The 12,159-nt window shown below is 35.0% G+C and overlaps 1 protein-coding gene across 5 annotated transcripts in view; it reads left to right on the top strand.

Moving 5' to 3' along the window:
- Nucleotides 1-12,159, top strand: part of Mgat4c (MGAT4 family member C) — a 481,385-nt gene that overhangs the window by 208,008 nt on the left and 261,218 nt on the right. For all 5 annotated transcript variants that reach the window (XM_075954476.1, XM_075954475.1, XM_075954472.1 and 2 more), the window contains one exon: nucleotides 4,631-4,741. The gene's annotated coding sequence lies outside the window, so the exon portion shown is untranslated. The remainder of the gene's footprint in view (nucleotides 1-4,630; nucleotides 4,742-12,159) is intronic.

Here is a 12,159-nt window from a genome sequence, read left to right as displayed (position 1 = left end):
TTAAATTGGGACCTGCACAGGTGAGAAAAGAGGGGGTGAGTTTGTGATGGACTTTTCATGGGAGACCTATTTCCCCAAGCCATGGCTCTAAAGCCCTAAAGTGTTATGGCCCCAGAGGGCACAGGTGACAATTGTAAATACCAGATTACAGGTACACTGCTGAGGCTTTGCTCAAATCCAAGTCATATTAATCTCTATGCACATACTCATTACCATTTTTCTTAAGCTTATTACATTTCAATGAAATTAAATTTACAACCGAAAATTCTTTTTTTATTGAGAAAAGGAAGAAAAAAAAAACCAAGTTTCCACCTCATCCCAGCCTCCCATTTCCCTCCCCCTCCTCCCACCCTTCTACCCCTCCTAGCACCCTTCTACCCCTCCTCCCACTCCTGTCCCCCTCCCTCTCCAGTCCAAAGAGCAGTCAGGTTTCCCTGCCCTGTGGTAAGTCCTAGATATGGACGGGGGGGGGGGGGGGAGGACCGAAAATTCTTTTAATGTAGATATTTTGATGATATATATATATAGATGGATAGATAGATAGATAGATAGATATAGATATAGATATAGATATAGATATAGATATAGACACACAGATTGTAAATACATAGACAAACAAAAGCTTTTGGTATGGAATGATGTCCCCAGCTTATTCCAAAGCCTAGCACTGTCCACATCTCCAATCAATCCTTGATCTGCTTTCTGATAGAATCTAGCTCATAAGATGCAAACATATTTGTATTTTGCCATTAGGAACAGGGACACTTTCTTTAGCCATATTTAAGATTAACATAGACATAAAGCCAAATCTGAAACTACCAAAGTTAGTTAACGTGATGAAATACAGGGTGAGGACAATGCATCATCCTAAATCAAATTTATATTTGTATTTTAATTCATTTATTTTGCAATTTGTTCATTTGTATGTTCAGAGTCTTGTTTAAAATGGACATTATCTTGCTCCCAGCTCCCTATCGTATTTTGCACTAAACTTTTCTGTGTGGAAAACAATCTTTACATTTTTCTCATGAAAAAGTGTTGAGAAAGACTCTAAATCAAGTCTGTTTATAACAGTGGGATTAGACTCTGGTCAACCCAAGGACTTTTCGTGGAAAATAAATCTCTTAATCTTCTTCTTTCTTAGCATAACAGATTTGTATCCAGTATAGGATTTTTCTTTAGTAGTAGATAATGATCTCTGAACTTTTATAATCTTATTGACCCAGTTCTTGTTACTTGCAGATATAATCAAGGTGCTTCAATTATTTCCTTTCTTTCCTCAGCCTGAAGTGCTAATTCACAAGTACGAACTAAAGTAGGACTTAAATTTTAAAAATTCACAATTCCAGAGTGTTCTTCAGACTTTAGAGTTTCATTGTTATTAACTTTCTCTTTAGCATTGTTTATTTATAATACTTTTTATTTCAACACATTCTAAAGCTATCACTTTTAGAATTCACTTATGTTTTGTGGAGTTATGAGCATTTGTATATTAGTTAATGGCTTTGTACTTCTATGTATATATATGACAACTTTTTATGTTAATATATAAGCTTATGTTTTCTCTCTATATAAAGGTCTATTTGGTCCCTTTTAAATGGACCTTATTATAAATTTAGAGTTACCATTATTAGAGTTATCTTAAATAATGCTATCTTTAAACTATAGTTACCTATAAACTCCAAATCAAAGTAGTAGGCTTATTACCACCCTTTCCCCACAGATGAACAAATGCACGTGCAGCTATTGTTAAATAAAATAAAACAAACTTACTCAATTGTGCACATACTTATCCTCTTTTCTGATAGCTGTAATACCCATGTTTTTCATCTATGATTCATGGCAATTAGATACATCAGAAGAATGAAATAAATAAGTCCGACAGCATTTTCTTCTTACATGAACGGTGGACTATGCAGAAGACAAGATGTACATGGTTTGAATAATGTAATAGAAGATACAGTAAGAAAATATATGTATAGATGTATGGTAAATCCTGCTTATTTATTCATTAAAATATTGACTTAATAAATATGCATCACTGTAAAACAACTGTATCATAGATGGGAAGCATATTAAAAGTAATATTCATACTAATAGGGTGTGTTATTTTGAAGATTAATGCAGTGTTCACTTTCCCAAGGTTGTTTGTAGTTGTTTTCCTGAGATGAGTATTTACTCACATTTTATTCTCTTTTTTAATAAATCAACTTGATCAATATGACCTTATCATCTGTTCAAAATGAACCATTATCATAGCAGCAGGTATCACAAGCATATCAACAAATACTATATCCTGAGGGATGTATGGCAGTCCATTAGTTAATTCACGCACAGACATACAGACACACACAGACACACACACAGACACACACACACACACACACTAAACGGAGACTGCTTGTTCCATTTCCCGGCCATCCAGACTGGAATAATCACACATAAGCTGTATTAATTACAACACTGTTTGGCCCTTGCTCAAACACATTTCTGGCTAACTTTTATATCTTAAATTGGCCAATTTCTATTAATTTGTATTTTACCACGAGGCTTGTGGTTTGTTATTTCTTGCTTCGGGCAGCTATATGGCATCTCGCTTCTTTGGTAGATACATGGCGTCTCCCTGACTCCACCTACTCTCTCTATATATCTCTTCCAATTTAGCTATATTCTGCCCTGTCATAGGCCAAAACAGTTTTATTCAGTAACCAATAAAAGCAACACATATACAGAAGGAATACCACCTCTCTCTCTCTCTCTCTCTCTCTCTCTCTCTCTCTCTCTCTCTCTCTCACACACACACACACACACACACACACACACACACACACACAAAAGCTCGTGAATAGATACTTGATATATAGATTAAGCATAATAGCAAACAAAGTAATAGTTCTAAAGTGAATAACAAAATGAATTTTCACAGTGAATTTTTAAAATTTTTATTGGATATATTCTTCTCTTATACATCTTGACCACAGTTTCTCTCCTGTGGTCCTCCAAGCTCCCTCACCTTACCACCACTCTTGATGTTAGGGCTCTTACTCTTTTGTATGCTTTAGGGACTCTCTTAATCTTGTTGTATTTCCTAGTCCCAGTGGATTTTATCTGTGTATAACCCTAATAAGAAAAAAAAAATGTAAGCAATTTTTGAAGCAACAGTTTTATTCTTCTTGTTAAATGGATGACCAACAACTAGGAGAGTGATTTCTATCACTGTATTTTAGTTCTCTTGAAGCTAGTCAGAAAACACACACACACACACACACACACACACATCGTCAATAGATCAATTGTTGAAATTTGCTAAACTACTGAAGAATGGAGAAAGGTCTGGTTTGCAAAGGATATGGTATAATTGACTTCTTTGTTAGGTCATATTTCAACTAGTGATCTTTTTCTTTTGGAGAGCCAAGAGTTCAAATCAATATACAATACTCAGTGTTGTGGATTATCTTCAGTTTGGTGGATGATATAATTATCTTTCCAAAATAAATTTTTGTACTTTTAGACTAATTTTGCTTGCTTGTAAAAACAGGAGTTGAAATAATTCATAACTTTTAGACAGTTATGTAACATAAATGTATAAAGTTATGATTATTTTGTATTTTTGTTTAATCTATATAAATGACATAATCAAAATAATGACTCTAAAACTGCAATGATATCTCATCGCTTTCTAAGTGTCAGTTCTTACTATTTCAACTGTGGCAAAGCTCATAACTGTTAACCAGTCTTTAAACACACAATGGAGAAAACAGCGATAACATACTTGTATAGCTGTAAAGTGAGCTTATGGCTTAGATCACCACAAAGAACTATTCAGCTTGGTCTTGTTTTTTTTTTTTTTAATTGGGGCTTACATTTTGATCTAGCATTAAAATTCTCTTGGTCACAAGAATATGCCACTCATAGTTATAATCAGCTAATGTTCCCATACAATTTGAATGTTAAAAATCAGAAAAAGAATCAGGCTTGTGTGACCCCCTTCATTGATCCCATAAAAATTGAAAGATGTGATTGTGTCTGGGCCCCTTTGAAGGTTTGGGCAAAAGAACAGTGGAATATTTAATGAGATTTAGAAGCACAGAACAGCTGGATTTAGACTCCAGGGCATGTCGTATGCATCATTGATAAGACTTCTGTGAAAAACAGAGATGTAGAATGCTCGCTTATCTGCTATCAAATAACCAATGAAAGACACTTAATGATGCTGACACCTCGTTAGCATAAGGCACTATGCTATGACAGTAGCCTTAGTCCTTCCACTCATAAAATATAAAGTCCTGTACATGCTCAATCAATTTATGGGATAATACAGTCTTAATTTAAAAGCATGTGTCTTTTTTAAGTCTGAGACTGTACTTTCAGAAACTAAAGGTGACCGCACAGTGGATTGGACACAAATCCATTTTTTTTTCTTCAAAGATTTTCATCTCAGCATTGACTGGAGTAATTCTAACATCTGGGATTGAACAGAGAAACACAATTGGACTGTTTTGAAAAAGTCTACAAGGGAAACAGTGACTAGATTCAACATGCAACTGCCATCGTGATGAATGTTTCCATCACTTTCTTGAGAGCCAATTACACTGTTTTGTTTTGTTTTTTTTTGTGTGTGTGTGTGCAGGAACCTGAGATCAGCCAGATCAGTTGTGTACACAAAACCGCTGTGGATCTGTCTTTTCAAACAAGAACTCCACAAAGTGCTACAGCAAGCTTGGAGCGTTATACCAGTCTGGTAAGAGACACTTTCTATTTCTTTACTATGGTGAGATTACATAAGATATCATTTCAGACCATGGTGTGGTCTGTCAGACAGGAAGCAGCTGCTCAGAGACACGAGTTATAAAATGTATTGTGCTTTGAGATAACTTTCCACAATGCTTTTTTCCTTATGTACGATAAACTGTAACACAAAATTCTACTTGCCATGTAAACATGCAACGGAACTTCGGGAGTCTAGAGCTACGTGGTGTTGAATGGATGTGTTCTTGGTTATGTGACGTTTAATATGATAACTCTGATCAAGAGGGAGGCTGTTGAAACCATAGTGAGTTCATCTGTGTGCTTAAGTTTTCCTCTGTCCAATAGTGGGATGAATGACTGCCCCCTCACCATGACTTGCGGGGCCTGGGGGATTATCGACAGACATTCTGGAGCATGCTAACTTCTTTTCATTTTCAGAATTGAGAAAGCTGTAGATAAGAACTCCGGGAAAATTGGTTTATAGATGGATTTTCCTCAAAGCTCTAAATGATATGAAGGTGCACATGTGTGTAAAGAATATGGTTTTGTTGTTCCTATCTTTAGGCTTGTACTGCTCCTCAAGAAGTATAAAAAAATCCCTGCATGTTATCAACTCCCTATGAATTCATTTGTGTCTAAAACCAAAGGAAAAATATTAATATCTATCTATGTGTACTTGTGTCTATATCTACATCTGAATACATGTTTATATATATATATATATATATATGTTTATGCATATACATGTGTGTACCTGTGCTCATGCAGGCAAATATGTTTATTCAATACATGTAGAATGATATATTCTCTTCTGAACTTAATTATAAAATTGATTGTACATAATAGCCAATTGTTGTGCAATAACAGGGTAAATCCACAAATTTTTTGACGTTCAGTTTTAACTTCTCAGCTTCATTACCTTAGTAAGCATTAAGTTCTGAAAATAATGATGTAAATATTGAAAGAATCTTCCCACTGAATGAGCTATATTTGAAGATAAATCTAATATTTCATATGAAAATAAATTTGGTGCAATTTTATTCTGTTTGGCTACTCAATCACATCAATATTTATGTATCCATCAGGTTTGAATATAGCGCTTTTGGGTTTATTCATAGCTTCCAAAAAGTTAGTAATTTGCAAAGGCCTGTATGTCTCTATTATATATTCATACTTTTCTCTTTTTACAAAATTTTAGTGCCTACTTATCTCGATTGTGACTTTAGAAATGAAAATTCTTTAATTTTAATCAAGATGAACATAAATATTTTGCACAAATTTGATAAACGTTTAGCAAATATGCTTGAATATTATTATTTTGAAGTGAGGATTTGGTAAGGACAGACAGCAAAAAATACCTAGAACAAGGAAGACTCAAAGGTGAAATGAGAAGTAGACTTTCTGATTTAACTTAGCCTTTCTTTAACTCATTAACTCACGTAATTTCATAAAGGTCATCTTACCTTGTTTTGCTTTCATTTCAACCATTGTGTATCTGTAACCTTTTGCTGTCTTGAAGAGCTTTTAAATAGGCAAGCATCTTGGTTACAGTGGCTCTGGATTCTGGCTCTACATCTCTCCACTTTCAAAGTGGTGGAGGTACCATTACTGCCAGCCCTGGGACTGCCAGGTAGGAGCCGTGCTCAGCGCTTTAACTCTGAGAATGAGCAGGAAGTACATAAACCCTTTTTATCTGAGTAATAACTAAATATGCCATTCAGAGCATTGTGCAGCCTGGAAATATCTCTGTGCATAGTGGCAGGAATCCTCCATGATCTCCTGCCTGTGCACTCCTATTAATCCTGATCCCACAGCCTGTGCAGGCAAGGGGCACTGAGCTTCGGGCATGGTCTCAGCCACTTCCCCAAGTGGCATACAAACACCTGGCCCCACAAACCTCATGCAAGTGCTCCATAGCCCGACCTCCAGAAAGAGTCAGAGTTCACGCTATGGTCCAGAAAAGCAGCATTTCAAAACTGCAGCTTTTTTTTTTTCTGTTACTGCTAAATCAGGAAAACCTCTGTTAAAGGAGCCACAACATGCTGCCAGCAAGCAAAGGCCATTCTGGAAAATAAATGCAGCTAAACTTTGTTTTTTAGTGTCTAGAATTCCTTTCCAAGCCCTTTCAGGTGTTCCGTGGATTTAGTTCACCTCATTGTTGCCAATTTATTGTAAGAGAGGCTTCCTGACTAAGCTTTAGCTGAGAAATCTTGCAGCACTTTAAAGAAGACCTGCCACCAAACACTTAAATGGTGTTTATGAATTGCCCACAGAGAGTTTCTTGTGGTGTCAGGGACCTTGAAATGTCACAGAGTTGTATCAATAAATGTGGCTCTGTACCCCTGCCTTGGGGCTAGACTCTCAGAAAGCTAAAGAATGGGCTGGATCCAGCCATTAAAGCCAAAACTTTAATCCTAGCCATATTGATTATCAAAATAAAGACTTGTGTGGTCAGATAAAGAGAGATATTCAGTAAAGATAGATTCAAATGAATAAAACCTCTAAATGGTTTAAAATAAAAAAGAAGGAAAAAGTAGTTGGGTGTGGTGGCACACACCTTTAATTCCAACACTTGGGGGGAAAAACAGGTGGATCTCGGTGTGTTCAAGGATAACCTGGTCTACAGACTGAATTTTAGGAAGCCAAAATACACAGAGAAACCCTGTCTCAAAAAGCCAAAAAATAAAAATAAATGAAATAGAGGTTAAAATAAAGCCACATAGAAATGAAAAATACACAGTCTGTATACTATATGTTATTGTGTTGTCTTTAAATTGTTTTATGGTCGAGGAAGGAACAACAGCTGCTAAAAGACATTTAATTATAAATGCTCAAGGATTAATCCAACATATATATTTTGAAAATGCTTTTTCTTTAAAATTTAAGTCAAAAGATATTTACTTTGGAGAAGAGGTTTTGCTTTTGTTTCCATAAAAATGAGAGACTGTGGATTCATTCTTTGTTAAGAAAAATCAGGTTTGACCGAAAAAGACATCCTGAGGAATCTCTGATAGGAGGAATGGCCCAGATGTCTGAGCACTATATCCACAACAGTTCGAAGACTGCTGCCTGAGATGATGAAGCCTCATTGGATACTTCAGTCAGGACTTGATTATAATTCTAAATTTTCTTTATCAGATTATCAGAGCCCCCAATCAGCAGGAAGTAGCCTAGAAAAGTATGCCCACATTCCTAAAAACTGAATTATGAATAATTTTCTTTGTTTAGAATGTTGGTTATAATTTGTATGGATAATGGTCAGGAAGAACACTAAAGAAGGGATATTTGATTTAGAGATTTTGTTTTAAAAAAAGAAAAGGGGGGGGGGTGAAGTGTTGTGAGACAATGGTTTTACTCTATAAAGATTTGTTTCTTGTACTTGTTTAATAAAATGCTGACTAGCCAGTAGCCACGTAGGAAGTATAGGCAGGGTGATGGCAACCAGCCGGAAGTAGAGGCAGGGCAACAACAATTCTGGGAAGAGGAACATTTCAGTCTGCAGTCATCATCCAGACAAAGAGGAAGCCAGACACAGAGCAAACAAGATGTGTCTGCCTCGCCAAAAAAGGTACCAAGCCACGTGGCTAACATAGACAAGAAGAATGGGCTAATATAACCTATAAGAGTTAATAAAAAACCTGAGATACTAGGCCAATCAGTTTATAATTAATGTAGATCTCTGTGGTTTCCTATGGACTTAATGACCGTGGGAACTGGGCAGGACAGAAACCTCAGACAACATGTTGTACTCATAGATTACGTGTGTGTGTGTGTGTGTGTTAGGCTTTGTAGTACGAAATTATCATATGATTTTTTCAATTTCTTTATTGTTATTTACCCCTTCCTATATTCCATACTCTTTCCACCCCAAAACTAATTTAACCCTTACTATTCCACTCTTTTCTTTTGCCTCTTTTTAAACATATCGAAAGTTGTAGTTGACACCAAATTGTTTGAGATAGCAAAAGAGACAGAGACAGAGAGACAGAGACAGCGAGAGAACAAGAAAGTCAAGAAGATATTTAGTAGGTAAAGTTCTAGGCAAAGTTAAAAGTAGTCAAGGAGTGGAAATGTTCAAATTGCAACGCATAAGCATGAAAAATTTGAAGAAAGGATTAATATTACATTACAAATTAGTGAGATGTTGAGTGACAATATTTGGTAAGTCCTGGATTAAATATTTACTGATATTTAGTATTCAATGTAAAGAAAACTATGCTCATTTTTAGGATAATAAATAAACGTGAAAATCTACTTTTTAGTAAATTTGAAAAATACATTTCCAAGAATGAGGCTTTGGTAGATTGGTTCTATGCTAGTCTCAGAGTGTTTGTGTTTATATTTTAGTTTATAGAGACTTAATTGTCGATGTCAATATCAACAGTAAAGTAACAGCTTCTTGTTAATTCAAAACATAATTGACCAGATTACTCTAAACAGTAATTACAATCTCATAAATACTATATTATCGTATTATGTTTACACTCTATAACCTAATATTTTCAATGATTAAGTTGTCTGGGTATTTTCTTGTACTGCCAAATTCATGTGCTAATTTTACTAATTACCATATATTCACAAAAACTTAGCCAACTTTATTGCACTAAAAACGCGATAAACACACATAGTTATAGAACTTATAAAATGACGGCTGAGAAATCCACACATTGTGAGACAGTAATCAGCACTCCTTCATCAGCTCCTGTGTTCAGGTTCTAGGACTGCCTGAATTCCAGTTCTGACTTCCTTTGATGATGGGCGAAGATGTGGGTAATCCAGGAAAACTTTCCCTCAACAGCTAGCTTTTCCTCATGGTGTTTCATTGCAGCAATAATCCTAATTAAGACACAGGCATAATTACCAATTTATAAATACAACTAGTTGTTTTGGATGTTAGGATGGTGATGTATACATCACCTTCATATTGCTCAGATGCGGCTGCTCTACCCCAAGTTGTGCAGAGGCAACTATGACCCAGAACTTTGCTTTTCAAAGCTTTTCTCTCTCTGTGCTTCTTCCCTCCTCTCCTTTCATGAAAGTTTAGTTAAGAATATATATAATGGATTCCTACGTTTTAGAGGTATTCCTCCTTCTGTTCCATTATCTATTATTGTTAATAATGTGGCTAATCAAATAAAGCTCCACTAGGCGTTCAGTTATTCGTGTTTAATATGGAAATAATGACATCAATTTTAGAGGATGATTTAGACAAAATGATTTTGGTTAAGGATTATATATAATGTGCACATTTCTTAGTTCTATAACCTAATAGGAAGTAACTTAAAACTGATACCTTTACTAAAAGAGCTTTTAGATATTTTATGGGATTGAAAAGGTTCCTCACCTTTGTTAACATTTAAGAAAATAGGTAGCAATCAGACAATTTATCTCTATCACATAAAAGAGAATGCTATGTTCTATTATTAGACCCGTGTGCATGCACACGCTGTGAGAATAGATCTTCCTCTTGCACGTGGGAGAGGTGTGAGGGTGCCTGCTTGCAGGTGTGTGGTTTTGATAATTCTGACATCTAATTCAAAATAGGACTTTTGGAACTCCGCAATCCCATCACTTTTTTTTTTACACAGAAAAAGAAGAGGTTTTACTGTATGGTAAAAATAGAACTCCGTATACAATTAAGTTAGGACATGTTCTCATTGTCCTGGGGAAGCTTGGTGCATTGCCAGGGTGTGCCGGAGACATAAGTAGGCAGAATCAAACAGAAAGAGTAACTGTCCTGGCAGTAAACAATATCAAAGCAGTTTTTCTTGCCAATAAGAGAATGAAAGTTTGGCATAGTAGTGTACGGTAAATATGATTCTGGATATTCGGCTATTTAGGCTTTAAAAATCAGTAAGCAGATACTTACCTACATTCCCCCAATAAATATTTCTAGGCAAAGTGGAAAATTGAATTCCCAGAAAGCACAGGTATTGTTATTTCCTTTTGTTCAACTGAAAGTTGCTTTGGAATAGTCTAGGTAGGCGGCATATGCTCCTAGAAGCACACATACAATGTCTTTCTTGAGGATGAGACTTATAAACCAAATGTAAAGACATAGGAAAACTTTTGTCCACATTATAAGATGAGTCAATGAAAATAGAAAACACCATGCCACTAATAAAGTATGCTTATGTATTCATATTTTAAAACAGTGTTATTCAGTGTTAACTTTGATCCACACATGCATGCCCAGGTAACCATAGTAATATGTATATCAATAGAGGAAGATAGCATTTTGTCAGTGACCAAAATTTCAGTTTTTCTTTTCTGGAGAATTTATTAATGTGAATAGAATTGAAAAAATAGTGTTTACTATCTGTTTTCTGAGACTTCCTTTATTTAATTTGAAAAAAAATGTGTATAAATTGCTAATAATATTAACACTCCACATTAAATAATTTTATATCACATTAAACAACATTGATCAAATTATTGGTTTATGTAATTAAAATCAATATATACTGGATATCGACTTAAATATTAATATACTAAGATTTTTGCTATGAAACAAAACATGTACTATTTAATACAAACAGAAAGGTCTTATAGTCTAAGGATATTCTTTAACTACCTAATGTACATAGTTAGAATCAATTTACATTTAATATAATGGCACTGTCAAAGAATCAAAAATCATCTTAGAAGACAGAGTTGACTTTCTAAATATCCTTGAAACTTTATTAAAAATAATTATTTTATTCTGATTTTATGAGGGTTACTTTTCACATATTGGACATCAGTCATTCTATTCCACACAGCTCAATGAATAGGTGACAACTCCCAGCATTTGACGTTGGCAGAACAGAGTAGCAAGGGTTTTCACTTTGACCAATCAGATATATTAAACCTTTTCTGGAGGGAGGAATGCATTGAGGAAAAATTGTTTTGTCATCATAACCAAACTAAACTCATTTTTGCTTCATGAAAACTTGAAATGTTATCAAGATATTATAAGGAAATAATACTTAATTGCAGGTCCATCTATACTTTAAAGTATTTTATAACATCTTGATGTATATGACGTATTATTTAAAAGATTTCTTGAATTGTTTTGGTAGATGAAACTATGGGATTTTTTTGGGAACAGATTTCATTCATAAAGTTTGTTCTTTCACAGTTTCACACAAATGCTGTGCATTGTGATCTGTTTCTCCCACACTCTCTCTTCTCCTGCCACCTCCTTTATGCACCAAAATAAATATTCCCCTTAGTTACTAGTTTGTGTGTTGTTAATACAGCAGGACCGTTCAGGTTACTTGTCAAGCTAAAGACTGTCTGGGACATAAATGTCAAATCTTACAGGTTAAATTTTGGTTCAGTTCACAGCTATTTGTGGGTCTGAAGACTGAAATTTCACAACACTAAGATAACCAGAGGTATTGGTGTGCTTGTTTTATCATATGCTAC

This window comes from Microtus pennsylvanicus, chromosome 20 (genome assembly GCF_037038515.1).
Source record: "Microtus pennsylvanicus isolate mMicPen1 chromosome 20, mMicPen1.hap1, whole genome shotgun sequence".
Classification (NCBI taxonomy): domain Eukaryota; kingdom Metazoa; phylum Chordata; class Mammalia; order Rodentia; family Cricetidae; genus Microtus; species Microtus pennsylvanicus.
The sequence above is the reverse complement of the archived record's forward strand: the minus strand, read 5'-3'. Positions and strand labels throughout refer to the sequence as shown.